Source organism: Mobula hypostoma, chromosome 11, assembly GCF_963921235.1.
Source record: "Mobula hypostoma chromosome 11, sMobHyp1.1, whole genome shotgun sequence".
Taxonomy (NCBI): domain Eukaryota; kingdom Metazoa; phylum Chordata; class Chondrichthyes; order Myliobatiformes; family Myliobatidae; genus Mobula; species Mobula hypostoma.
Genome location: NC_086107.1, coordinates 61,223,081 through 61,250,866, shown reverse-complemented (window position 1 = coordinate 61,250,866; position 27,786 = coordinate 61,223,081). Strand labels below are relative to the sequence as shown.

Sequence of the window (27,786 nt, the reverse complement as noted above, 5' to 3'; positions counted from 1 at the left end):
AATTTTATAGACACTGTATAATTGACTGTAGTCACTCAGCAAGAGTGCATTCCTTTCCAATTAATTGGTGTCATGCCACAAGAATTTTCACCCCTACAGTGTCGCATGCTAAGAATTCTCTCCTCTGCAGATGGGTACTGTGATATACAGCAGATTTTCTTGCTACAGAAATAGCACACTGCTCTGCAAATGAATTGGCCATACAGAAAGGGGGTAAGTAATGTCGCACAGGTGGGATTCATTCTGTTACATGCAAGAGATGTCACACTGAAAGGGCTTTTGTTTCTCCAGGTGAGTGATGTCACAGCATGAGATGGTGGGGTGAGATTTTATTTACTTTAGCTTGTAGATCCAAGAAGAACAGTTGACTGTGCTCCGCTTGGTATTGAAATTCTCTGATTTCCCTGCTTGGACATTGCAATACAGAAGCTGGACAAGTGCTCAGAGGTGGACCTACTGCTCTGCCACTGGACCCACTGCTGAGAACAGCAGAGACAGACTGATGTACAGATCAAAAGGCCAGATGCACTTCATATGCATTCCTACTTTATATAGGGCTTGGTGGGAATAGAAAGCATCAGACATTCACTTAAACAGAGTGAAAATCAAATGCAGTTAAGTGGTCTACTTATAATGCTTTTAGTGAATTTAAAAGTATTTTAAATAACCTTCAAATTACTTTAATTTTTCCATTTATTTCTATTTCAAAACACTTAACGTTTTTGACAATCATAGAGATTTCAAGCAGTTCACAGGGCTTTCAAAGCAGTGAGTTCTCAAAAAGGCCTCACTGTATTTCAGGGTCTAGGTGTCAGGGTACACTACTTGGGGCCTTGTGATGTTGAAGCCCATTTGGCAGTGGAAGTAACAGGGTAATGCAGGTGACTCAACCCAATGATTTGAAACAGCAAAGAAACACATCGGTACAAATGACTGATACCACCAACAAAGTTGTCTCCTACGGAAATGATTGACATCTCACAGTTACGTTTTTATCTACTACTGAACAACATCCACAAGAATTCCCTCTACAAATGAGAACATCACTGAGCCCCCTGAGATAATAATCATATCCTGTGTACCATTTTACAGATAGATGATTCAGTGCAAGTGTTCTTAATCAATTTGAATGACAGCAAGCAACTGTGGGGCTGCCCTCTGCAGCAACTGTGGGCAGGGGAACAGAGTCAACACTTCAGGTTTGTTATTATCTCTGGGAATAGAAAGTAAATAAGTTTTCAGATACAGTGACAGAGGAAACAGAGGAGAGGGAACTGAGGAGAAGCTCTTTGTTAATAGAAAGTGCAGGAAAGTTAGGTGACAAAAAGAGATGATAGTGCTTGTTAGGAATGTGTGGTAATGGAACATGTAAGCAAGTTTGCAAGAGGATAAAGTAAAAAAAACTATTTGACGTTGTTGAACTTGGCATTGAATCTGGAAGGCTTGCACAATCAGACCCAGCATTTTGGTTTATTTTAATTTCAGGTTGTGACAATCCTACAATATTTAGGAAAATCTAAAAAAAAGTAGATGCTGGAAGTTTGAAATAGAAACAGAAAATGCTGGAAAAGCTCAGCAGGTCAGGAAGGATCTGTGGAAAGAGACACAGAGATCTAAAGTGTTTTTTTTCTGCTTTTATTTCAGTGTAACCCTCTCACTGAGGCTTGTAACAAACCAGGCTTGTTAGCTAATTCTGGCTAGCCGCCACATGATTCATTATTGCATGGGTAACAGTGAGAAGAACACATTCAATGTCTAGAGTCGGTATGATTTGTGTTCAATCAAATAGGAAAGCTGGAGTGTTCTGTTGAGGAATGAAAATTGTGGTGAATGCTGTATCAATACTGCCCCATGAAAAGTTACATTTGCCAGCAAAAACAGACCTTACACTGGCATAAAATTAAAGTGGAAGTATATTCACAGATATTTTAACTTTAACGAAAAGAAAGGGGCCCATTGCAATTAAACCAGTCTAAATGTGCAGATAAACACCAGAGCTCATTTCTGGATAGTTGGATGTGCACTTTAATTACTCATGGAGCCTGAACCTATGTCAACAACCACAGTTTGAATTTCCCTTGACAATTGCTGTGAATGAACTGGCTAACTCAGAAGTATTGGTGCATCCTTCTTGGAACCATTTGTCTGCACAAAGCACTTCTTACAACGGGTGGGATTCTGCAAGCATCTTACCTTGTGCTCTTCTCCACACCTCCTTCTTCTTGCAACACCTGCCAACAAAGACCCAAAGCCAACCCACTGTCCCTCAGAAATCTGATCCCGCCCAGCTCTCTTGGATGTTCCATTGCATTCCACTGGACAGAATGTTACCAAGACAAACCAAATGACTGACACAGCATTCCTAAACTGAGAAAATGGCTCCTTATCTTAGCAGAAACCAAAATACTAGTCGGTGGACCTTAATTAACAGAAAACACTCAATTTTTCAGAAAAGCCGCTGAAATAAAATACATAACAGCATAGCAGTAGAAATACAATAAAACATGTTCTTAATCAGGGCATTACATTCTCCCTACACCAAAAATAGTCATGTCCTCATGATGTAAGCCTTAGGAACTTATCAATCTATTACTAATAATACATCATTTAAATGAATTTTGTGATTACAGTACCTCCAATCCATTTGTAAGTAGTCGTAATATATCTCACCATTGGGATTGACACAACACTCTGTTTCCAAGGTGCATCATTTTCCAGCTTACCTGGAGGTTTCTGGACTCACTGAGACCTCCTAATCTCATCTTCACCTTCTTCAGCACTCCTTGTGACTGTTCCTGTTTACTTGGGGATGCCTCACTCTGTCTATCACTGTTACCTTCTGGCAACTCAGTTCCTCCTACCCCCTGACTGAACTCAGCTTCATCTCTAATTATATTTGAGCCCAGTTTTCCTTCACTGTCCATTACCACGTCTGACTGGCCACTTATAGTCCTCCGCACTATACCCAGGTCAGGGCTGAGGGATTCAGATGTCTCTTCATCAACTCTTGGTAAAGCATATCCTATCCTCTCCTCTCCTCTCCTCTCCTCCCTCCTCCTCCTTCCTCCCCTCCTCTCTCTCTTCCCCTCCTCCTCCTCCTCCCTCTCTCTTTGCCCCCTCCTCCTCCTCCTCCTCCTCCTCCTCTCTCTTTCCTCCCCCCCTCCTCTCTCTCTTCCCCCCCTCCAGGGGTAAAAGATAATTCCAATGGAAAATTTTGCTGGGACATTCCCATTCTCTGGCTTCATCCTGAAAAGAGGCAAACTTAGCATCTGGCTCTCCACTACGTAAGGCATAGAAACCCAGTGGTCGGCCAACTTACGTTTCTCTTGTAGCCCCCAATTTCTTATTAGAACTCTGTCTCCAGGTATCAGCTGGGAGAACCAGATCTTTTGATCATATCTCTTCTTGTTTCCCTGGTTTTGCTCAGTCGCAGAAATCGCTGCTAGCTCATTAGCTTTTTGCAGTACCTTCCTCTGGTCAGACATATACTTGGGATATGTCTTCTACTGCAAGTCCTTACGGCCGATTCTAAAACAAAAATCTACAGGTAATCTTGCTTTGCATCCTAACATCAAATAGTATGGTGAGTAACCAGTGGGTTTATTCTGTGTATAGTTGTAGCAGCGTATCAAATGCCCAATATACTGGCTTCACTTGCTCTTGTTGTTGGAATCCAGAGTTCCAAGCAAGTATAGCAATAGCTTGTTGAATCTTTTGAGCCGAGGATCACCTTGAGCGTGATATGGTATGGTCCTTGACTTCTCAACTCCAAGGATGCTCAGTAGCTCATGTATGAGCGGACTCTCAAAATCCCTTCCCTGATCACTGTGTATCTCTCTCAGGAGACCATAATGAATAAAATATTTCTCCCATAGCACTTTGGAAAATGTGAATGCTCTCTGATCCTTTGTGGGAAGGCTTGAGCACATCTGGGTTAGTGATCCATGATAACCAAGACATTTTGTCACATTGCTGGAATCAGGCTATATGGAAAGGAAAATCAAATAGTCCTATGCATTGTAAATGAGATAATGGAGCAACTCTTTGAGGTAATGTTTCTCTCCTAACACATCGGATGCATGATTAACAGTTTTCTTCAACTTCAGGCTTCATTCATGGCCAATAGAACAAATCAAATCCCAAGTGGCCTGAGTCATCATGAAGTGACTTCAGTGCAATCTTCCGGTACTTCTCAGGCAGAACAACTGGGAATGCCGGGGTCCATCTGGAGGAGAGGTAACCCTGTATAAAACATTGTTCCTCAACTCCAGTTTGTCCCATTCTCTCATCAGTAGGGGTATGGTAGGGTGTTTTGTCTTCACAGCTTTGGCTATATCCCCTTTGACAACAGATGAGCAAATGGTACCCTTACAAGGGTCGTCTTGTTGGGCAGCTGCCAATTCCGCAAGACGCAAGGTGGGCAACTGCTTTGTATTCAGCGTGGTCATGTTGCAATATGCTTGTGGAATGGCATGGCTAGAAGCTCCCAAATGATCAACAGCTCTATCAGGCCATGGTCTTTGCTCTGATTTCCCAACTGTGGAAAACTGACACATTGTTTTAACAGCAATGGCAGTAGTGTCCTTCTACTCCGCTGGCACCTCACGATAATGTTGTGACAACACATCCACATTTTCTGACTTCCCAGCCAATATTTAAGGCTGAAATCATGAGCAGGTCACCACCAGCAAGCGATGATCTGTGCATCCAGTTCGCTGAGGTCAGAATATAAGTCAGTGGTTTGGTGTCAGTTTTCACCTTGAACGGTACAGAGTCACTTAACTTATCCACCACTGCCCATTCCAATGCCAGAAACTTCCATTTGTGTGCAGGGTAGTTTCATTCGGATGATGACAGACTCCAGCTAATGAAGGCAACAGGTCTCAGCCCTTTACCTTGGTTTTGATATAGAACACCACCTAATCCCTCCTGGCTGATGTCTGTGTGCAGTACGTACAGCAGCTGGTGGGGGGGCGGGAGTCGCAAAGGCAGGCACAGGTGCTTTGGTCAGTTCACACTTTGCATCCCATCTTTCCCCCAATAGCTCCAAAGGACTTGCTTTCTTCTCCTTTTGTTCTCCTCCCTTTCTTCACTAAGGGAGGGTAACCACTCCAGAGATTGATTCAAAAGGTGGCTTACTCTGGAGTAGGTCTTTCACACATCTCTGATAGTACCCACAGAATCCGAGGGCACTCACATTCATGGGACTTGGCCATGTGGTTACTGACTCTATCTTAGACAGATCCTTAGCCACTCCATCTTGAGAGATTATGTGTCTGACATAGTTGACTGACATCTTACAGAACTGGCACTCACCAGTGACAGTTTTAAACCTTTAGCTTTCAGCCAGTATAACACCTTCAGTAGTCTCATCTCATGCTCCTCCAGTGTTGACCCAAAGAGTATGAGATCATCTACGTACATGAGTACCTCAAGCAGGTTCATGTCCCCAACAGTCTACTCCATGACAAGTTGGAAAGTAGCCAGTACTCCTGGTATGCCCTGGGGCATTCTTTCAATCTGAATGAATCCATGTAGACATATGAATGCTGTCTTCTCTTTATCAATTTCACTCATTGGTATCTGATAATACCCACTTCTTAGATCTAACACTCTGAACCATTTGGCTCCACTTAGGCAGGCCAGATCATCCTTGATCCATGGAACAGTATAGGTCTGGGACTATCCGTCTGTTCAGTGTTTGATAATCAACACATATTTATACCTTCCAACTCTTCTTTTTCACTACTACTATAGATGACGCATAGGGACTTCTCGACTAGTGATAATTCCAGCTTCCTGCAGTTTCAGCAGGTGCTGCTGAGCATCTTCAACCTCTGCTGGTGCTAACCAGTAAGACCTCTCCCAGAAAAGAGTGCCCCTAATGGTGTGGCGAGTACTGTTGGAGCAACCAACTTCAAACTCATCAGTGGAAAAGACATCTTTGAACTCCAAAATCTCCTCAGTTGGTCTCTTTTTCCATTCCCCAGAGCTGAATGACTTCGATGTCAACTTCTCCACTCCAGGAGACTGTTGGTCCTGGATTTCTCACCGGAAAACTAGACATCACTCTCACAGGGAAAAGATGTGCTATCGGCATCCCACGTCTAAGGGGTAACCTCTCTCCCTGAGGTATTTGTCATCCCGTTTGCATGGACAGCCAAAGGATTGTTGCAGTTCAGGTCTCACCAGCACTCCTGCAGGTAAGCGTGACCCTTCTTTCTTTTGGAGCATCTACCAGGAGGGTTGAGGTGTTGGGCATTCCAGCAAATTTGGAATGATGATGAGTCACTGTAGCTACTCCTCCAGCACATAACAGGTTTAAACTAGGTATATCACATAGTTCCTCGTTTATACTCATCATCCTGCTTAGGTGGGACTTGCACCTTCTCAAAGCAGCTTGGAACACTATGTGAATGGGCAAGTTTTTTCAAAAAATTCTCTCCATCTTTCTCCTTGCATGCTCCCACAAGCCTTCTCATAAAGGAAGTATTTTCCCCCACAAGAATGGAAGCTTCACCCTTTAAACTGGAGACTAACACTAGTGTATCAATAATCTCAGTTACTCCAATATCTGCTTCTGAAAACGTCAGTTGCAATGAAAAATAGCCCATCATATGAATAATCATCAGCACTAAGCCCTGCATCTCAAGGGCAGTGAGTGGCATCAATGGTAAATGTGTCAAATACCAGTTGTAAAAAGACCTGTAGAGTAAAGTAACTTGAGAACCTGTTTCAAATATGGCTCTAGCATAAATACCTCCAATCCATATGGATACTTCAGAGCCTGGTCCCACCAAACCTTCAGGAATAGTCTTTTGCACTTTCATATTTCCCTTGATATACTGATTGGGATGTATTTTCTCCAAGATGCCAGGCCATTCCACCTACCAGGTTCCTCCAGAAATTTCCATCTTCCTTTTTGTTTAAGCAACCGCTAGGTTACTTTCCGAAGGTTTTCCAGTCCTTCACACTCCCATTTGTAAGCCCATCCTCTCCACAGTTGTAACAGAAAATACCAGTCACTTCCCCTCATCAGAAAACCCCTTTCAGCAGCATCCCTCTGCTTAGTAAGTCCTACAGATGGGTCGGGTTTCCTAGTACAAGTGTCACCTTTTTCTGTAGCACTAGCAGACTTCAGCCAGGTACCTCAGCCAACAGGTTTTTCACTTCATTTTGCAAAACCTCAACTTGTGCGGCACCAGGGGTCACTTTAACAGCAGGGGCTACAATTGAGGACATTATGCAACTGTTGGAAATATTTTGCTCCTCCATCATATCTTCCACCACTTTTACTGTTCTAAGTCACTCAGCAAGAGAGAGAGAGCGAGGTGCATCGTGAGTCATTCACATGTGTAGAGCAATTATGTCACGTGACAGTATCCCTTCTCACCTTGCCCCACCCTTAACCGCTTTATCTCAGCCGGCTGAATGACCCCTTACAGCACAAACAATGCAGCTGTTTACCTAGCTTGAATTTAAAACGCCCACTGAGGGACCTATTAGACCTTTCACATCAGACAAATCCGTCCCCTCATTTCGCAGAAAAGAGATCAACGCCTTTAAAATCTTCGTCCTTAGCATATTCAACACCCTCAGTTATACTCCCGCCATCTCTAAAGATCTGGACTGGCCATGGCCCCACCTCTCCAGGTTCTCCTATCCTATTGGGCAGCATGACTTCAGTCACATCACTGGTAGTCTGGACTAACACGATATCCTTAACAACTGATACGTCAAAATGCCGATCAATCATTGTAACTTTCTCCAATACTTTCACGGAGCTCGAAGTTCTATACAGCACTTTATCTGGAATTCAGACAGAAACCTCACTCAGAACACAAGCATTTTGAGTGGATAATCTTTTCCTTTTGCACCAGATCTTAATCTCTGCGGCATCCACAATGAAGTACCTCCATTATGATGCACCTCACTTTCCACAAACACTGGTGCAAGCATTGGTTGCAACACACAAATAAGCTGCTTAATCAATTCTTATACAGCATTCATACAGCATTTCATCCCAGATGAGTCCCCAAAAATTGGAACACTCACACGGAGACTCATAACAAACTAAGCTTGTTAACTAACTCTGGCTAACAGTCACGTAATTCATTACTGCATGGGTAACAGTGAGAAGGCCAAGTACAATGAGCAGCACATGCCTAGGGTCAGTATGATTTGGGTTCAATCAAACAGGAAAGTTGGAAAGTTCTGTTGAGGGAATGAAAATCATGGTAAATGATATACCAATACTGCCCCATGAAAAGTTATTATTCACCAACAAATAACAGACCTTACACTGGCATAAAATTAAAGTGGAAGTACATTTACAGATATTTTAAGTTTAACAAACAGTTAGTAGAAAAAATAAAAGGGCCCATTACAGTTAAACTAGTCTAAATGTGCACATAAACATTGGAGCTTTTTTCTGGATAGTTGGATGCTTCACTTTAATTACTCATGTGCCTGAACCTATGTCAATAACCACAGTTTGAATTTCCTTTGAAGACTGGCAAACTGGCTAACTCAGAAGTATTGGCGCATTCTCCTTGGGACCATTCATCTGCACAAAGCACTTCATACAAATGGGTGGGATTCTGCAAGCATCTTCCCTTGTGCTCTTCTCCACACCTCCTTCTTCTTCCAACACCTTGCCAGCAAAGACCCAAAACCAACCCACTGTCACACACAGAAATCTGATCCCACACAGATCTCTGGAATATTCCATGGCGTCCCACTGGACAGAATGTGAGCAAGCCAAACCCAACTGGCTGCCACAATAGTCCAAAGCTATGCAAATGGCTTCTTATCTCAGCAGAAACCAAAAAAAAACTAGTCTCTGAAGCTTAATTAACAGATCACACTGTGTTTTGCAGAAAAGCTGCTGAAGTAAAGTACCTTACAAGAGAGCAATAGGAAAACAATAAAACATATATTCTTAACCAGGACATTATATCAGTATTTAGAAATTGTTATGTTCGTTATTGAGGGATAGTGCGGAACACACCTGGATGCCAGCATGCAGAATACTGAAATGTAATTTATTGAAAACCCTGCTTGTACAGTATGCAAACCCCTCATGTGGGAGCGGCCAACTGAGTGGCATAGGGAATAACATTGTTAACTAACACTACAAAAACCATTTCAGGAATAAACAACCCAAGTTTACAACCTGAATATTAATGAAAAATCAAGTGAGACATATCACAGACAATTCATCAGATATCACACCTCATTTACATGTAAATTAATAATCATGCACCCAACGTGTATTATGAAACAGATTCCATTAAAAGATTATACTTAGCACCACTAATACTGAAGTGCTCACCCAAAAAAGTGACATTATCTGAGACACTCCAGTTCTTTGCTTGTAATAATACATTTTCAAATTAGATTTTGCAGCTGTTGGCCTATGATGTGTTTGCACATTTACTACCATGATTTCAACAGAATCCTTGAAATGATTTATAGCATTGAGATGTACCAGCCTGATAGATACCAATCATACAATAAAACAAAATTAAAACTGTTGCACTGCATGTAACTTTGCAAACAATGTTTGGCCCCGAAGACAGAAGCAATCTAATTTGATCAGTCACATTGTTTGCTCTGAAAATTGAAGGCAATCTCTTTCCAGCCACATCAGCAATGATCCTGAATACTTCCTTCTTACTGCAATGGATAGTGCACAGCTCCTCCAACAGTTCTGTACATTCAGCCAATATTCAGAAAGCTTTTAATTCTTAAACATGTAGAGTATTTAATTGTAAATTCCCATCATTAATCATGAGTGAATTAGGCCACAGAAGATTTCAGAGTCTGAATAGTTGTTGCACTGTTCCTGCACAAGGGCATAAGATTAGAAAGTAGTTGGCTAATCTTTATAAATCTTTATATCTGTTCTGCTTAGATTGTCAATTAAATTTAGATTGTTTTTGATTGTTTAGGATGAAGATTCTTTTCATATTACCCAGCTCTAGAATGCTTTGCATGCATCTAATGCTAAAGTTTGTATTTTGCAAGATAGACTAAAACCATATTATAATTATAGGGATATTATGAGATGGATCAATAAATAAATTTTCCAAGATTCCTCTTCAGATATTTTTAGCATCTCTGGATGACATTGATTACTCTGCTTAGCATTAGGGAAGTTCTCTGAGAAACTAATTGATCAGGAAAGCTATCATAGGCATTGAATTTTAAATATACAGCTTGAAAGTATACAGTATCTCCAAGTGTTAATTAGTGAAATGCAAAACTATAAGGTTATCTTTGCAGGTTAAAAGAATTTTTTGACTCTACAGTTTGGCTCTTTAGTGTTCAATGTTTGGGAGTTGACTTTTGAACTCTCAATGATATCTTTGCATAGATCATGAGATGCCTGCACTGAGTAAACAGAAAGGACTCTTAGCAAAGAGGTCGGTATCTAGAGGGCATGGAGTTAAATTGATTCATAAAAGGATCAGAGAGGAGTTGGATAGAAATTACTCTGCTCAATGAGTGGAACAAATCTGAGCAGAAGATGAAGTTAGAAATCTTCAACTCATTTATGAAGTACTTATGTGAACAATTGAAGAGACTTCAGGACTATAGACAAAGAACAGGGAACTGGGATTAACTGAGAGTCTATTTTGGCTAGCATAGGCTCAATGGGCTGAATGGTCACCTATGCTATCAACTTCTCTGTAAATTTCTATTGCTAAGTTTGTGGTGTGACACATGCCAAATGTGATACAGGTAATAGCCATAGCACTTGTGATGCTCTCACACATCAGCAGTGTGCAGCGCAGTCAATTCTGGTGCCACACTGAATTGACACAAGTGTGGTACTAGAATTGAGGTCACTGGTCAAAGTGTACTCCACTGATGCAGCTAACCCCATCTAGCTAATCTGCATAAATAATTCAACATTTGATGAAGAACTCGACAGGGAATAGGAAAAAGGAAAATCACATTGCCTAAATTGCTCAATTTAGGGGATAGTAAATTCCGAGGGATATCTCCCAAATCCCCTACGATCTTCCACCATCTACATGGTAGCAAGTCAGATGATTGTACTTCCAATAGTACTCGGAGTCATCCAGTACTGGCTACAGTAAGAAGCATCTGCAAAATACATCCACGCAGCAGTACCTCCCAAACCCACAATGTTAGTCACCAATGACAGTGCAAGAACCACTGCCTTTCTGAGTGGCACTAGCACACCACTTTGTTTCGAAAGAATATCACAGTCCCTTCACTGCCGTTGGGTCTCAATCCTGAAACTTGCTACCCAACAGCATAATTTCACCAAAAAGATTGCAGCATTTCAAGAAGGAAATTACCATCCAAGTTCTCAGGAATCATTAAGCATAGGCAATAAATCATGGTCTTGCCAATGCAATGCACATTCCCATAAATGAATTAATAATGACTTGTAGGTTTACTGGTGGTTTGCACGAGGGTTGTTTGTTGATAATACTTCTTTATGTTGGCAGACCATGCACAAAGGATCTTGTTGATTGTTATCCATTAACTGGGTAGCAGCCACAATACTTTCATATTGATGGATTGATCTTCATCTTCAAGGAATGTGTCTTTATTTGGATGTAGGCGCCATGCTGTCACTTCCTGGTTATTATCAAGAAGATGATGTAGCTACAAGAGCCATGGTAGCATCCATAACCCGACCGGACAGACCAGCAGTATTTTCAAGCATACTTTCATTGCTACATCATCGTAATGCATAGTTGTACACAATCTAACAATAATACAGCTTCTGCTGTGAAGCAGGAGAAAGGCAAATGGAAATTCAGGGGCCTCTTTCTGGTCCAGACCTCACTGTGATTTCAGTAAGGGTGTAAACCTAATGCCTATTCTTCCACCACTTTACATTTTACAGATGATCAAAATATCCAGTTGGTCTTGATGTTTTAATAAAAGGCACAAAATTAACATTCCAATGATATACTGTATATTCCACTGTAGTCAAAACATTATCACATCAAGTAATCAAATTTCAAAGTAAATTTATTATCAAAGTATGTACAGTATATGTCACATATACTGCCCTGAGAGTCCTTTTCTTGCAGGCAGCCACAGTAGAACAAAGAAGTACAATAGAATCAATTAAAATCTACACACTAACAAAGACTGACAAACAACCAATGTGCAAAAGCAGACAAAATGTTCAAATAAAAAATTAAACAAACAACTAATTGATTGATTGATTAATTAATTAATACTGAAAACATGAGTTGTAAGATCCTTGAAAGTGAGTCCATAGGTTGTGGAGGCAAATGAAATTATCCATGCTGGTTCAGCCTGATGGTTGAAGGGTAACAACTGTTCCGGAACCTGGTGGTGGAGGACCGAATGCTCCTTACGTCCTTCTTGATGGCAACAGTGGGAAGTGAGCATGGCCTAGATGGTGGGGGATCCTTGGTAATGAAAGCTGCTTTCTTATGAGAGTACTCCCTGTAGATACAGGGAGAGCACTTTTCCTGCGATGGATTGGACTATATCCATTACCTTTTATAGGCTTTTCCATTCTTGGGAATTCGTGTTCCCTTACCAGCCCATGATGCAACCAGACAGGATGCACAATCAACACTGTGGGGTCCTATTTTGATTATATTTCTTTGCTCCTGCATACCCTTTCCTATTAGCTGCAATATATCTAGTGGAGGAGGCTTGTGCATGACTTGCTCAGCTTTGTCTTTGGGAGCTTTCTGATTTGGACTACGTCATCTTGTCATAGGTAGTAGCAGGTTGAGCTGGCCAGTCGACAGGCATGAGCATAACACCCACACAGTAGCACAGGTAGCGAAGCTGCTTCCTCACAGCACCAGAGATTCAGGTTTCATCCTGATCTCTGATGCTGTCTGTGAAAAGTTTGCACATTCTCTCTGGTTTTCCTCCAAGTGCTCAGTTTTTCTCGACATCCCAAAGGCATGAGGATTGGTAGATTAATAGTCTACTATAAATGGGTGCTAGTGTGTGTCTCTCAGGATATCTAGGCATAAGGGTAGCCTCAGATGGACAGAAAAGTTGTTGCAATTACAAAGCAGATAAAAATAGGATCAATGTGCGTAATGTGGGACAATGGTCAGTGTAGACTCGATAGGCTGAAGGGCCTGTTTCTGTGAGGGTCACTGGCGAGTCCAAGTGCAGGATTCACAGAGGCTTCAGCAACTCAAACAAGACTAAAGATTTATTGCAGAAAATTAACCAGAAAAACTTACAAGAGCTCAGTAAACTATACAGAATCTTGACATACTGAAATCACTCAATACAAGAGAAGAACCCTGTCTGAGTTTCACCAAACAAGGATCCACAATGACCCAGCAAAGAGGGGCTGGCAAACCCCCCCCCCCCCCCGAAATGCATCCTGGAGCACGTAGGAATTCAGGAGAAATCAGACAACATCGGTGTTTAGACAAAGCAATATTCCCCAAAGCCAACAACTACAATTCAATACACTGAAAATAACTGTGCTAATTAAATTATCCCAAAATGGATAAAAGTGATAAATACAAAGAGAGCTTAAAAATCCCCATAACACCAAGTGAGACACCTGGAGAAGGAAGTGAAAACCAGAGTTAATCTAAAGGTGAACAATTAGACGTAAAAGGTAAGCAATCCAGGAAAACTGAATTTCCACTGAGAAAATACAGTCCACATACTAACTGATAATTTTTTTTTAATGACCCCTGGTTGTGACAGTATCCCTCTCTGACAATATTGTCAAGTGGAGAGATCACAGCAGACTTGTGTTTAATAGAGCAACTAAGGTTCCATGGGCTAAAGGAGTGGAGTTAAGGCAAGTGCCTTTGAAGTGTTGGAAAAGATTGCTGGAGAGCTGTGACAAAGATACTCCTGACCACACTGAGTTCCGAAGGCAGGGCTAAGCATGGCTACAAACTGAGATGCCAGCACACAGTCCTTGGCCAAGACTTCAGCTGTTAATGCTGTAACATGGTTGGCTTTACAAGTAATGCGTACAAAACGGTGGAAGATCTGCCCCCTTCTTTTCCAGTCCTGATGGAGGGTCTTGACCCGAAATATCGACTCTTTATTCCCCTCCACACTGCCTGAATTTCTCCAGCATTTTCTCTGTGTGTTACTCCAGATTTCTAGTATCTGCAAAATGTTTCAATGGCTTTACATGTGTTGAAAATGAAGCTGACTTTATTACCATGATGGACAGGGTGGATTTTGGGCTCTGTTGAAGGTTAATACAGGATTTCCCCCATATTTCATAACATATCATGCAGGGTTTTTGGCAGGTCTGTGAATATAAACAACCCATGCAGCATACTATTAGCTGCTCACCACAGTCTTCATATCGGTCAGTTGCTGTGGAACAACTGTGCTGATACCTGAGCTACCTTGTCCCTTGTGCTGGCTGTAGGACATTCATGTCCACCGATCTCATCACCAAGCTGACTTTCACCTGACATTTCATTTTCTGACCAGGTGGCCTTTGGCATTGGAGTAAGTGATAAGGCAGCCTCTTTGATCTGTTGCTACACTGCTACCACGATCCTGCTCAGGTAAAATCTCTGTTTCTTCCTCTGCAGACACCACTTGATCTGTCTCTAGATTGAGAGATTGAAGGGTTTGGGGTAAAGGAGTTGTTGAGGCCAGCATAAATCAGCCAGGAAGCCATGATCATAGTTAATGATGAGGTAAGCTAGAGGGACCTGGTGACCTACTCCACCTCCTGCTTTCTAGTGTTCTTGTGTGCTGAGTAGATCTTTCATTTTCTGTTATTTCATTTGACAGCCATCTGAAAGGGAAGAGTAAAAAGATAGAGCTAGGGAAGCCAGAGACACAAGAGATTTGGCAGACGCTGAAAAATCTTGAGAAACACACACATAAAATGCTGGAGGAACTCAGCAGGCCAGGCAGCATCCATGCAGGGAAATAAACAGTTGACATTTCAGATCAAGACTCTTCAACAGGACTGGAGAAGAAGGGGGCAGAAGCCAGATTAGGAAGGTGGAGGAAGAGTTATGCAAGTGTCAGAAAGGAAGTTTGAGATACATTTAACACCCTCTACAACTTGGAGTCGGATGAGATCGTGAAATGTGCAAGGGATTGTGAAATGTGTTGAGAATTCAGTGCAGGAGGATGGCCAGTTTCAATGTTCAGCTATGTTACTTACCATACACTGTGTGATGTGGTGCACCTCTGAAAGTATTATGAGTCTTTGCTCAAAGTGTGGTGGAAGCAGAATAGTTAAATATTTTAAAGGCAAAGGTATGTAGAGTAGAAATAAGCAGGGGTGACAACAGAGGTGAGGTTACATTCAGATCAACCATGATCATATTAAGGTTAGATCAAGTTTGTGGGGTTGATTGGTGTACCCCTGCTTCGACTTCATATGTTCAAGCTTTCAGAGAAAACTGGTTTTTCAATCCTGGGGACTTTGTCTTTAGTCTCCTTTGGGAATACGCTACAACATATCTTTATATATTCTCAGGACTTCAAGATTGAGGTGAATAATTCAGTTTTTATCCCCACTCTTCTTTATGAGTTGAGGCGAGAAGACTGCAACTAGGGGGGCACTGTCCATGCCACCCCGAGCTACCTGCCAGCCTAGTCATCATATTGGGAGCCCAAGCATGGGAGGATGAACTCTGGGCGCCCTCCCAAGACTATGATCAACACGCTCCTAGAAGACAGCGGCACGGCTAATGTAGATGAACTGAACACCCTGATGAGGGAGACGGAGAAGTGGAGAGTCCGTCATCGTGCCCAATGCCGGCCCCCGAGGCCTGACTCGATGTAGTAGTAGTAGTAGTAGTATTTCACCTTTCCTGCCTATCCCCTCCCTGCTCCTCCAACCTGAGTTTGGCCTCATCATAGCAGTGGAGGAGTTGGGAATGTGAAGCAGAGTTGAAGTGGGTGGCAACTGGGAGATCCTGTCTGTTGTGGCGGATGGAGCGGAGGTGCTCGATGAAGCCCTCTCCCAAACTGCGTTGGGTCTCACCGATGTAGAGGAGGCTGCACCAGGAGCACCGGATGCAATAGATGACCCCAACAGACTCACAAGTGAAGTGTTGCCTCACCTGGAAAGACTGTTTGGGGTCCTTAATGGTGGTGAGAGAGGAAGTGCAGGGACAGGTGTAGCACTTACGCTTGCAGGGATAAGTGCCGGGTGGGAGAACCGTGGGGAGGGACGTGAGGACCAGGGAGTTGCGGAGGGACCAATCCCTGCAGAAAACGGAGATGGGTAGCGAGGGAAAGATGTGCTAAGTGGTGGGGTCCTATTGAAGTTGGCGGAATTTGGGGAGGATAATGTGCTGGATCCGGAGGCTGGTGGGGTGGTAGGTGAGGACAAGGGAAACTCTGTACCTGTTGTGGTGACGGGAGGATGGGGTGAGGGCCGAAGTGCGAGAAATGGAGGAGATGCAGGTGAGGGCATCATTGATGACGGCAGAAGGGAAAACACGATCCTTAAAGAAAGAGGACATTTGAGATGTCCTGGAATGGAACCCCTCATCCTGGGAGCAGATGCGGCGGAGATGGAGAAACTGGGAATAGGGAATAGCATTTTTGCATGTGGCAGGGTGGGAAGAAGTATAGTCAAGGTAGTTAGGCGGGTCAGTGGACTTATAGAAGATGTCAGTGGACAGTCTGTCTCCGGAGATGGAGACCGAGAGATCGAGAAAGGAGAGAAGTGTCTGAGATGGACCAAGTGAATTTGAGGGCTGGTGAAAGTTAGAAGCAAAGTCAATGAAATTGACGAGCTCAGCATGGGTGCAGGAAGCAGCACCAATGTAGTCATTAATGTAGCGAAGGAAAAGTTGGGGAGCAGTACCAGTATAGGTTTGGAGCATAGACTGTTCCACATAACCAACGAAGAGGCAGGCATAGTTGGGGCCCATGCCAGTGCCCATAGCTACACCCTTGATCTGAAGAAAGTGGGAAGAGCTAAAAGAGAAGTTATTAAGTGTGAGTACCAGTTCCACCAACTGGAAGAGGGTGGTGGTGGTGGGGAACTGGTGAGGTCTATTGTCCAGAAAGTAGCGGAGGGTTTTGAGGCCTTCTTGATGGGGAATGGAAATGGATAAGGACTGGACATCCATCGTAAAAATGAAGTGGTCGGGACTGGGGAACTGGAAGTGATTGAAGAGATGGAGGGCATGGGATGCATCCCGGATGTAGGTGGGGAGGGACTGAACTATGGGTGCCAAAATGGAGTCCAGGTAGGCAGACACAAGTTCAGTGGGGCAGGAGCAGGCAGAAACTATTGGTCTACCGGGACAATCAGGCTTGTGGATCTTGGGGAGGAGGTAAATTTGAGCAGTGCGGGGTGTGGGAATTATGAGTTTTGTGGCTGAGGTTGGAATGTCTCAGGAGTTGATATGGGCGGTGATGGTATGGGAGACAATGGTTTGATGTTTTTTGGTGGGGCCCTGTTCCTGGGGTAAGTAAGAGGAGGTGTCAGAGAGCTGCTCTTTGGCCTCAGTGAGGTAGAGGTCCGTCCGACAGACTACTACGGCAGCACCTTTGTCTGAGGGTTTGATGGTGAGGTTGGGATTAGTGCGGAGAGAGTGGAGGGCAGGGCAGTGTGTTCAGAGGGAGTGAGGTTGGAACAGGAGAGAGGAGTGGTGAAGTTGAGACAGTTGATGCCTTGGCGACAGTTGGAGATGAAAAGATCGAGTGCAGATAGAAGGCCCGGCTGGGGCTTCCAGGGGGAGGAGGAGGGTTGAAGACGGGAGAAGGAGTCATCAGTGGGGGGAGGGGAATCCTTACCAAAGAAGTAGGCTTGGAGACGTAGGCGCCGGAAGAGTTCAGTGTCATGGCGGGCACGGAATTCACGGAGGTGTGGATGGAGGGAAACAAAAGTGAGGTTCTTGCTAAGGACAGAGCATTCTGTCTCAGAGAGGGGATGGTGAAGACATGTCAAGGGTTGGGGCTGGGGTCAGAGGACGGTAAAGAGTGGGAAGTCTCAGGGGGGGTTTGGGATATTCAGGGTGTGCGGGGTTAGGGGAGGATGAGGCGTAGAGGGAAGGTTGGGAGTCACAGGGAGGATAGAGAGTAGTGGAGGAATAATATGAGCAGTAGGAACCAGCGGCAGTAAGAGTGGTCCCGGTCTGGAGAGAGTGAGGACCTCGGTCGAAGCTGAACCTGCAGCTGGGGTTGGCGGAGCCTGTGGCCTGCAGGGCACCAGAACTGTGGTCCGAGTGGGAAGCGAGTGAGTCCATGGCCCGCCGAGGGCTGGTGCCCATGTCCGGGAGGCCGTGGTTCCAGTCGGGGTGAGAGTCAGAGGTGGATGGGTCTTCAGCCTGCCGAAGGCCTGAGAAGTCGAGGTCCGAGGGGTCAGGGTCCGGGCTGGAGGAGCTCATCGTCGTGGGCTCCAGGCGGTGAGGTTGTGGTCCTTCTTGGACACAACGGAGAAGAAATGGCGGTTGGAGGCGTGAATCCGGCGGAGAATGAAGTGTAGGAGAGGTCCACGGCAGACGGTGGAGATCAAGGCCCGGAGTGGTGGCAGAGAGAGTGACAGGGCTTGTACGTATCTCCACATGGCAGTGAGCGTGGTGCGGAGAATCCTGCGGGAGCAGCGGTCAATAAAACGGAGGTACCTGGGATCCTCGCTGGGCCTGAACTGGGAGGCCTGGAACCAGAGATGGAATCCCTGCGGTACAAGATGGCGGCGGAGACACATTCCCAGGAAGGAGACATGGCTGTGAGTCAGGATGTAGTCGAAGAGTCAGAGAGAGGCGGAGATCACAGAGGGTCTCACTGAACTCCCGTCGAAGGGAAGATTTAAACTTCTTCAGGGTAGGCATACCTCGAAAAGGCTTCACAGCGGAGTAGCGAATCATAAACACAGAATTCTCTGCAGATGCTGGGGTCAAAGCAACACGCGCAACACGCTGGAGGAACTCAGCAGGTCGGACAACATCCATGGAAATGAACAGTCAATGTCTCGGGCCGAGGAAACGAATATCATGGACGAAACGAATATCTAACGAGGATGTCATGAACTGAGCAAGCGCAATAAGAAAAATAATGTATGAGATCATGAAAATGCAACGTCACTTCATTGGAAACACAAAATTCTCTGCAGATGCTGGGGTCAAAGCACCGCGCACAACACGCTGGAGAAACTCAGCAGGTTGGGCAGCATCCGTAGAAATGATCAGTCAACGTTTTGGGCCGGAACCTTTCGTCAGGACTGAAGAGGGAGGGGGCAGGAGCCCTATAAAGAAGGTGGGGGGAGGGTGGGAGGGAGATGGCAGTTAGGTGCCAGGTGAAAAACCAGTAAGGGGAAAGATCAAGGGGTGGGGGAGGGGAAGCAGGGAGGGGATAGGCAGGAAAGGTGAAGAACGAAATCAAACCATTGTGTCCCGTACCATCGCCACCCTCATCAACTCCGGAGACATTCCATCCTCAGCCACAAAACTCAAAATTCCCACACCCCGCACTGCTTGAATTTATCTCCTCCCCAAGATCCACAACCCTGTCTGCCCCTGTAGACCCATAGATTCTGCCTGCTCCTGCCCTACCGAAGTTGTATCTGCTCTACCTAGACTCCATTTTGTCACCCATAGTTTAATCCCTCCCCACCTACATCCGGGACACATCCCATGTCCTCCACCTCTTCAATGACTTCCAGTTCCCCGATCCAGACCGCTTCCTTTTCACTATGGATGTCCAATCCTTATACAGTTCCATTCCCCATCAAGAAGGCCTCAAAGCCCTCCACTACTTTCTGGACAATAGACCTCACCAGTTCCCCACCACCACCAGCCTCCTCTGGTTGGCGGAACTAGTACTCACAATTAATAACTTCTCTTTTGGCTTTTCCAACTTTCTTCAGACCAAGGGCACTCGCATGGGCCCCAGCTATGCCTGCCTCTTCGTTGGTCATGTGGAACAGTCTATGCTCCAAACTTATACTGGTACTGCTCCCCAACTTTTCCTTCGCTACATTAATGACTACATTGGTGCTGCTTCCTGCACCCATGCTGAGCTCGTCAATTTCATCGACTTTGCTTCTAACTTTCACCCAGCCCTCAAGTTCACTTGGTCCATCTCGAACACTTCTCTCCCCTTTCTCGATCTCTCGGTCTCCATCTCTGGAGGCAGACTCTCCACTGACATCTTCTATAAACCCACTGACTCTCATACCTATCTCAACTATACCTCATCCCACCCTGCCACATGCAAAAATTCTATTCCCTATTCCATTTCCTCTGTCTCCACCGGATCTGCTCCCAGGATGAGGCTTTCCATTCCAGGACATCTCAAATGTCCTCTTTTTTGAAGAATCGTTGTTTCCCTTCTGCCATCATCAATGATGCTCTCATATGCATCTCCACCATTTCCTGCAGTTCGATCCTCACCCCATCCTCCCGTCACCACAACAGGGACAGAGTTCCCTTTGTCTTCACCTACAACCCCACCAGCCTCCAGATCCAGCACATTATCCTCCCCAACTTCTGCCACCTTCAACAGGACCCTGCCACTAAGCACATCTTTCCCTCTCTACTCCTATCCGCTTTCCACAGGGATCGTTCCCTCTGTGACTCCCTGGTCCACACGTCCCTCCCCACGGTTCTTCCACCCGGCACTTATCCCTGTAAGCGTAAGTGCTACACCTGTCCCTACACCTCCTCTCTTGCCACCATTCAGGGCCCCAAACAGTCCTTCCAAGTGAGGCAACACTTCACTTGTGAGTCTGTTGGGGTCATCTATTTCATCCGGTGCTCCCGGTGCGGCCTCCTCTACATCGGTGAAACATGACGCAGATTGGGGGACCACTTCATTGAGCACCTCCGCTCCGTCCACCACAACAGACAGGATCTCCCAGTTGCCACCCACTTCAACTCTGCTTCACATTCCCAACTCCTCCACTACCATGATGAGGCCAAACTCAGGCTGGAGGGGCAACACATCATATACCATCTGGGTAGTCTCCAGCCCCTTGGCATGAACATTGAATTCTCCAACTTCCGGTAATTCCCTCCCCCATCCCAATTTTACTCTGCCCCCTCCTCCAGCTGCCTACCACCTCCCTCATGGCTCCACCTCCTTCTACTACCCATTGTGCTTCCCCCTATTCCTTCTTCACCTTTCCTGCCTATCACCTCCCCCACCCCTTGAAATGAAAATGGACACCTCCTCTCCCCCTCCCAACAAACACCCGTCACTAGAGGCTTCACTCTTTACTTTCACTATTTGCTGTTGGGTTATTATTGTCTCATGTACTGAGATACAGTGAAAAGCCTGACTTGTAAACTGTTCATACCAATCAAAACATCACACAGTGTATTGAGGTAGAACAAGGTAAAACAATAACAGAATCCAGAATAAAGTGTAACAGCTACATTGAAGTGCAGAGCTGGTAAACAATAAGGTGCAAGATTGTAACAATTGACATTGTGAAGTCAACAGTCCATCTTATCACAGTAGAGGACCATTCAATAGAACATAGAACATTACAGCACAATACAGGCCATTCAGCCCACAATCTTCTGCTGATATTTGATCCTAATCTAAGATCTATGTAACCCTCCCTCCTACATGGCCCTCAATCTCTCACTCATCCATGTGCCTATCTAAGAGTTTAATTGTTCCTACTGTGTCTGTCCTAAATTCAATGACGGACAGGGTAGGAGCTATCCTCGAGCCTGTTGGAAAGTGTTTTTGTGCTTTCCTATCTCCTGCCCGATGAGAGAGGGGATAAGACAGAATATGGGAGGGGTCTTTGATTGTGCCGGCTCTTTTACTGAGGCAGTGAGAAATGCAGAAGAGTCCAAGGAGGAGGGGATGTTTTCTGTTATGTGCCTCTGTGTCCATATCAACCTGTATTTTCCTGCAGTCACATGCTTGATCATAATGAGGTGGATTGTGAAGTCATTACGACCAGTAACTGACCACAAACTGCCGGCTGAGTGCAGTTCACCTGAGTGCACGAGGAGAGGCTAGACTCCTTGAGGTGCTGAGCTGCTTCATCAACGTTTTCTTGGAATTACACACAAAGTCAATGGAATTCAGCGAAATATTCTGGCTGGTGGTCCTTGGTCTGTCGATGGGCAGCGCTATCATCACCATCGGCTGGTGGGCCTGCCAGAAGTTCGTCAAGAAGCGCCCCCAAGCTGTGAAGGCCAAGCCCGTAATCGGCACAGCCCAGCCATTAGATTGCGAAGTGAAGCCCAACACTGGGGAATTGAAGCCAGGGGGCTTTGCTTCACGCTCTGGACCACCGGTCAAGGGAATCAACACTGTGGATCTGGAGGTTAGAAGCCAGAATATGGAGGAGGGGAGTATAGAATCAGGGGATGGAGGAAACGAGCGGAGAATCTTGTCACAGGGACTGGCAGATCGAAGGCTAAGTCCTGAACCGGCTCTGGCAGATCGAAGGCTAAGTCCTGAACCGGCTCTGGCAGATCGAAAGCTAAGTCCTGAACCGGCTCTGGAAGATCAAAGGCTAAGTCCTGAACCGGCTCTGGAAGATCGAAAGCTAAGTCCTGAACCGGCTCTGGAAGATCGAAGGCTAAGTCCTGAACCGGCTCGTGGGCATATCCAAACAGAAGCAACTGAACTGGAGCTAAGCCCAGTGGACGAACGCCAGAATCGAGAGGATGAGAGGGAGGAAAATGGGTGTGAGGGCAAAGGAACCATCAGCAATCAGCAGGAGCAGAACGACGAAGAGAGGCTGAGGGGTGGGTTGGGTGACTTCACCAATGTGCAAGTGGGCAAGAGAAGGGTGCGGCTGAGCAGGGGAATAAAATTGTTGGGCAAGAGAAAGAGATCCCCGGAGAAGTTGGCTGGAGAGAGGAAGCGAATGAGGAAGTGGCAGACAAAACTCCAAAGGGGACAGACAAGAGTAGGGCAGAGAAGTGGAAGAGGGCAACGCAGAGCCTGCAGAAGAGTTCTCAGATTTAGGGAACCGGTGCCTGAAGACAGGTCAATGAACATAGGGAAATGGAAAGAGCAATCGTTTGGTCCTCGAGGAAGCACAGAAGGCTGGAATCCACAATCCTGTGAAGTCGATGAAGGTAAAAATAAATGTATAGGCACAATTGCTGTATCTTTTTTTATATGAAGTGGGCTGTGTTCCAAAGACTTTGGGGCACTGGGATATCCAAGTTGTAGAAGGCTACTGATCAAATGCTGATTTCTGTGGCTAGTATAGATGACATCATTGAAACGATGGGTCGAAGAGCCTGTTTCTGTGCAGATCTCTCGATGACACGTCATGACCTCACAGATCCTTTATTTACCTGCAGTCTCCCACCCACATTAATTATCTCACTCCCCTTGCTACTGGTACGGCACAGTGGAGAAGCAGTTAGTGCAACGCTCCACAGGGCCAGTGATCACCAATCGGGGTGCAGTTCCACTGCTCTCTGTAAGGAGTTTGTACATTCGCCCCAAGACACCATGGATTTCCTCCAAGTTCAGTTGAAAGCTTCCAATCTCCCCCTTCCTCGAATCGATTGTGCAGAGGAGATTCATCAGGATGCTGCCTGGACTAGTTTAACCCATCCTGATGTAGTCTTATGAGGACAGGATGAGCACGCGAGGGCTTTTCTCCTTTGAGTGAAGGAGGGTGAGAGGGGACTTGAGAAGGGTGTACGAGGTCATAACAAAGATAGATTGAGTGGACAGCCAGAGATATTTTCCCAGGGAGAGAATGGCAAATAGCAGGGAGTGTACACAGAGAGTGGTGTGTGTGGGGAACCACCCCAGGGGTTGTGGTAGAGGCAGATACATTAGGTACATTTAAGAAATACCTGTACAGAGCACATGAATGATAGAAAAAGGGAGTGCTCTATTTGGGGAAAGGGTTATATTGATCTTAGAACAGGTTAAAAGTTTGACACAATACTGTGGGCTGAAGGGCCTGTGGTGTGCTCTGGAGTTCTATTCCACTCATTACAATACCTTCCCCTCTCCTACCCATTAATACCCTTCCTCTGTCCTCCACTGCTCTCCCCTACCTTCCTAACTCCTGACTACTTACCCCTGCCTCACCAGATCCTCACTCTCCACTTGTCTGTTCCATCACTCCTTCCCTCCCTTCCACTTCCCCTTCACTACCCACTCCCCCCACCCTCCACTTCCCTTCTGCCATCACTCCATCTGATGTGTCCTCTGTGTGTTCCTTCCAAGGCCTCAATAAGGACGGCGATATTGCCGCCATGCTCAAGGGTACTCACATGCTGAAGATCAAATCCAGCTCATGGATGAAATCACACTTTTATAAGCTGAATGAAGACTGTTGGACGGTGTGGTACAATTCCAAAAAGATCCTGAAGTCAGCCAGGAGCCAAATGTGTGAGTGTTGCTCAAGTGTTGGAGGGTTGGTGTGACACCAAACGTATTTTTTAAAAGTTTTTAAAAATTGTCTTGGGCACCAACAAGTGCAGGGATTAGTCCTTGATTCCTGGTATGGCACCACGCTGAGGCCAGTAGAGTTACTGCTTCATTGAGCCAGTGACCTGGATTCTATCGTTTATTGATTCTGTTTTATTTGGAGATTGAGTGCAGACAGGTCCTTCTGGCCCAATAGGCCACACCACCCAGCGGTCCACCTGTTTAACGCCAGACAAATCACAGGGCAATTCACCGGCCCTGCTGTGTACCTCCAGCATTGTGCGTGTGTGTGTGTGTGTGTGTGTGTGTGTGTGTGTGTGTGTAGGTGGGTGGGTGTGTGTATGTGTGTGTTTTTGTCTTGCTCAGGATAACAACTGTCCAATTCCTTCAGCATTCCACAGGGGGAAGAGCTTTCAACAATATGACCCATATGTTGCAATAAGCTCCTTTCTGTCTCACTTCCTGGTCCATTTCCATTTCTCTGTTCATCCAGTTTTCCCATAAACATGACATGAGTCATATCCATCAAGCAGAAGTTACAGAAAATTGAAGTCCCACCCCTCACAACCCTAATTTCTACAGTTTAGCAACACAATGGTGCCTTTGCACAAGAGATTCTGCAGATGTTAGAACAACACACACAAAATGCAGAATGAACTCAGCAGGTCAGGCAGCATCCATAACTGTTTACACACACACACACACACACACACACACACACACACACGCTGAGACCCGTCTGTAGGACTCAACCTGATGGAGGATGTTGGCCTGAAGTATTAACTCTTCATTCCTCTCCATAGATGCTGCCTGACCTGTAGAGTTCTTCCAGCATTTTAGGGCACCACAATAGCAGAGTGGTTCGTGTGATGTTGTTGCTTCTCGGTCAGGGATGGGGGGCCAGGGAGTCAGCAGCTAATAATTCAAAGTTCAATACCAGTGCCGTGTGTAAGGAGTTTGCATATTCTCCCTGTGACCATGTGGGTTTCCTCCTGCAGTTCAAAGAAAGCTGATTGGTCATTGTAAATTTTCCTGAGATTAGGCTGCTGTTAAATAGGTGGGGTGTTGGGCGATGTGGCTTTTTGGAAAAGAAGGGCCAGTCCCACAGTGTATCTCTAAATAGATAAAGTGCTGTGAATAAATAACTTTGTGTGTGTGTTACCCTGAATTCCCAGCTTCTGCAGAATCTCTTGTGCTTGTGAATCTGTGACTGAATCTCTTGTTCTGATCTCTGCTGCTGTTTTACTCTCTCCCCCCACCCGACCCTTTGCAGTCTCGATCGACGACATCAAGGAGATGAGACCAGGTCACCAGACAGAAGGAATGAAGCAGTACGTCACGAAGATACCCACCGACCGCTGTTTCACAGTCGTATTTAAGGGCATGAGGAAGAGCTTGGATCTTGTGGCCTCCGACGCCAACGAGGCCTGGCATTGGATCTGTGGGCTCTCCAAACTAAAGCAGAGAGGCTGCAGCATGGACAAGAGAGAGCGGCTGGTCTAGCATCCATCTAGGAGTGTGTCACGGCAGAGCGCCAGGGAGAGAGGGTGCCACTTCCCTCATGGTCTCCAACAGCAGCCCCCAAGTCCACCCCTACCCAATGCAGAAGGTCAAAGGCACCTCCCCATGTTAGGAATTTTTCCTGCTTGTTTCCCCTATGTGATTTGCATTTCCCTCAGGCCCTCAGACTCCATAGATTCCATGAGCTACTAATGGTTTTTCAGTATTATTTTAATATATAGTTAACCTTTAGGTTTTAACATGTTATAAGTATTATAGGCTAAACTTAATGTTACAGGTGTTTATGAAAAGTAAAGTTACTTTAAAGCTCTGAATGAGATGCTTTATTGATATAATATTCTTCCAATCAGCAATGAAAATACACTTAATATTTTGTTTTTACAACTAATGCTGATGGTGGATGAAACCCTGTTTGCATTTTAAATGAGTAATGAATCCTCTATGTTGTCCTACCATCAAAGAAGGATGCCTCGTTACAGATGCCATGATATTTTCCAGCGCAATTTTGTTCTTCAAAAATACCTTCACCTTCTGTATCTGTCTTCAACTTTCAGGATAAAAGCATTTCCTCACTGGTATAATCTCACGTAAAAAAGTATCAATACAGGTTTCCCCAGCCATCCAAAGGTAGAGCGTTCCTATGAAATGGTTCGTAAGCCAGAATGTCGTAAAGCAAAGAAGCAATTACCATTTATTTATATGTTAAAATTTTGTGAGCGTTCGCAGACACAAAAATAACCTACCAAATCATGCCAAATAACACATAAAACCTAAAATAACAGTAACATATAGTAAATGCAGGAATTGTATGATAAATACACAGCTTATATAAAGTAGAAGTACTTTTCCACAATCATTGCCTGAACTGTTCTCTATAGCGAAAATCTCACGCAAGCGCTGTTGGCAAAAACACGGCGCAAGCGCTCTCCAGTAATCTTTAAGCTATGAAGCTGCCAAATCATACCAAGTAACATGTAAAAATACACAGCCTATATAAAGTAGAAGTAATGAATGTACAGTGTAGTATCACTTACCGGAATTGGGAAAGTGCAGAGCACACTGATAATGGTGTGTTAGACTGAGTCGTCGGAGTTTGGGTGGTGCAGTGGCCCCCACCCTCCGGGCTGCGAACAGATACCAATTCGCGGAGGATGCGGCGGTAGCTGAGAGGCACGCAGCACACCTTTAAGAAAAAAGCCGAAATAAACATGCTAATTAACTAGGTGCTGCCCGGCATGTAATTGTTGGCCTAGATCAGTGCCGATTGCTGATTGCATCGCCTCTGATCTGGGCTGACATTTACGTGTCGGGCGGCACCTAATTAATTAGCATGTTTATTTCGGCTTTTTTCTTAAAGATGTGCTGTGTGTCTCCCAGCTACTGCTGCATTCTCCGCGAATTGGTATCTGTCCGCGGCCTGGGTGTTGGGGTGGTGGGACACCTCGTCGTCTGTTTCCATTAGAGCAGGCAGCTCACCTTCTCTTATGACTGCCCGCCTCGATGTCGAAGGTCGAGGTTCGTCCTCTGCTGTGGCTGATGTGGAAGGCTTGCTTGACTGCTGAGTCTCGCGCATTTTTCTATCATACAATTCTTTGTAAGGACTCAAACCATCCTGCAAATGTCCCCTAAACCGAAATACCCTTTCAAAATTAAAGTTGTACTTTACCATTACTCATTCGGTTTCGATTGTTATCCTTTCCTCTTCCAACTGCATCAGCTCTTCATCTATCAGTTCTTGGTCATGGGATGCCAAAACCTCTTCAACATCATCTTCGTCAGCTTCCACAAGCCAAACTCACTTTATCCTTACTTCATTTACCACGATCAAAATGCTTAATTATGTATAGTTTTACCCTAAGTGTAACACCCTTACGAGCTCTTTCAGGCTTTTCCGATACAATAGAACTCATCTTGCAAACGGCTGCTCACAGGCAC

The 27,786-nt window shown here is 45.1% G+C and overlaps 1 long non-coding RNA gene across 1 annotated transcript; it reads left to right on the top strand.

Annotated features, from left to right (window-relative positions):
* The first annotated feature begins 128 nt into the window (after positions 1–128).
* LOC134354305 (uncharacterized) lies at positions 129–26,152 on the top strand. The gene is made up of 5 exons (XR_010019767.1): positions 129–213; positions 5,991–6,203; positions 14,467–14,543; positions 24,127–24,291; positions 25,604–26,152. It is a non-coding gene; the product is annotated as an uncharacterized LOC134354305 (long non-coding RNA).
* Positions 26,153–27,786: the final 1,634 nt, after the last annotated feature.